This window comes from Tenrec ecaudatus, chromosome 2, assembly GCF_050624435.1.
Source record: "Tenrec ecaudatus isolate mTenEca1 chromosome 2, mTenEca1.hap1, whole genome shotgun sequence".
NCBI lineage: Eukaryota > Metazoa > Chordata > Mammalia > Afrosoricida > Tenrecidae > Tenrec > Tenrec ecaudatus.
Genome location: NC_134531.1, coordinates 185,508,286 through 185,510,692, shown reverse-complemented (window position 1 = coordinate 185,510,692; position 2,407 = coordinate 185,508,286).

Here is a 2,407-nt window from a genome sequence, read left to right as displayed (position 1 = left end):
ACTTTAAGAGTAATGTACACCTTACCCAAGCCATGATATTTTCAATTGCCTCATATGCATGTGAAAGTTGGAAATTGAATAGGGAAGACTGAAGAGGACTTGATGCATTTGAATTGTGTTTCTGGTGAAGACTATTAAAAGTACTGTGGATTGCCAAAAGGACATACAAATCTGGTCTTGGAAGAAGTATAGCCAGCGTGCTCCTTAGAGGCAAGGATGGTAAGACTCCATCGTATGTATTTTGGACATGTTAGGAAAGACTGGTCCCTGGGGAAGGACATCATGCTTGGTAACATCGAGGTGAAAAAGGAGGGCTTCAAGAGATGCATCGACACAGTGGCTGCAACAAAGGGTTCAAGCATAAGAATAATGATGAGTGGGTCACAGGACTGGGCAGTGTTCCCTTCTGTTACACTGAGGGTCACTATGAATCAGAACCCACTTAACGGCACCCAACAGCAACAGCAGCACTCACCTTTGATTTGTCTTCTTCTTGTGGATTGCTTTCCCCACTTGACTTAGGTCAATACCTGTCAACCCTCTAGCCTATTGTTTCATCTTCCTTCTCTTATCCTCCCAGTTACCTTCAAGGTCTGTTCCTTTTATACAAAACTATTTATCTTTTTATCCCCCTTCATAAAAGTGGTTAAAGCCACAGCATGAACAGATGTATGCATTCCCACGTTCATCACAGCTTTGTTCACAGAAGCAAGAAGATGGAAACAATCCTGATGCCCATCAGTAGAAGACGGGATAAAGAGATTGGAACATGCACACAATGTTATGCCTCACTAGCAAACTGATGAAACCATGAAGCATCTCATGGAATAGGGGGACCTGGAGAACATTGTGCTGAGTGAAGTTAGTCAATCAGAAAAGGACAGATAGTACATGAGACCACTGTAATTAAAACAGAGGAGAAGCTCTGTATGTTCTGTTTTTGACACTCTTCTATGCTTTAGATGGGGAGAGACCAAGATTCAGTTTTACTAACATAATTTGTTAAGGAGAGTATTTCCTTCTGATAATGGAGTTTGGCCCTTTGTCAAAAACACCTGTCCCTTAGTGGGTGGATTTGTTGTGGGGCTTTCCATTCTGTTCCATTGGTGTGCCTCTTGTAGCAATCGATACCAGGCTCTTTTGACCACTGGGGCTTTGTAGTAGGTTTTGGAATCCAGTTGTGTGAAGTCCCCAGTTTGATTCTTCTTCAGTAAGCTTTGCTTAGTTGCAATCTTTTTCTTTTACATACAAAATTGACAATTAGAAAAGTCTCTGTGAAGAATGATGCTGGCAGCTGGACTGGGATTGGCTTATATACCGTAGATCACGCTGGCATTTTCACAGTGTTAAATCCTGTTAAGAACAAAGGAGACCTGCATGTTCTAAAGTCAGGGAAGCTGTGTGTCAGGGTTGTATCTTCTCACTATACTTATTCAAGCTGTGTGCTGTGCAAGAAGAGAAGCTGGCTTATCTAAAGAAGAAGGATCGGAGGAAGCCTTATTGACAACCTTCGATATGCAGATGACACCGCCTTACTTGCATCTTCAGTATGGATTAACTCAATATAAAGAAGGCCAAAATTCTCACAACTGGACCAACAGGTAGCATAATGGTCAATGGAGAAAATGTTGAAGGGGTGAAAGATTTTGTCTTGCTTGGATCCACAGTCAATGCTGATGGAAGCAGCAGTCAAAAGATCAAATGATGTGTTGCATAAAGTAAATCTGCTGCACAAGACCTCTTGAGTGTTGAAAAATAAGAACCAAGGTGTTCTTGAACCAAGCCATGATATTTTCATTGGTCTCATATACCTGTGGAAGTTGGACATTGAATAAAGAAGACCCAAGAAGAGCAGGTGCATTTGAACTGTGATATTGGTGAAGAAGATTGAAAGTACCACGGACTGCCAAAAGGACAAACAACTCTGTCTTGTAGGAAGTACATCCAGAATGTTCCTTAAGGGCAAGGATGGAGAGACTTTGTCTTACATGCTTTGGATAGGTTTTTAGGAGAGACCAGTCCCTGGAGAAGGACATTGTGCTTGGTAAAGTAGAGGGCAGAGAAAAAGAAGGCCTTTGAGGAGAAGATGGATTGACACTGTGGCTGCAACCCCAGGCTGAAGCATAGGGGCAAGTGTGAGGATGGTACAGACTGGGCAGTGTTTAGTTCTGTTGTGCATATGGCTGCTGTGGGGCAGAGCAGCTTCAGTGGCATTTAACAATCACAAGTCTTCCGAGCCACCAGGAGCATGGTATCTTTCCCACTTATTTCCATCTCATTCAGTTTCTTATAGTAGTGTTCCAAAGTTTTCTTTGTATAGCCGCTTTGTATTTCTGGTTAGAATTATTTCTTAGTATTCATCTTTTGAATGGCTGTTTTAAGTGACATTGTTTTCTTGATTTATTTT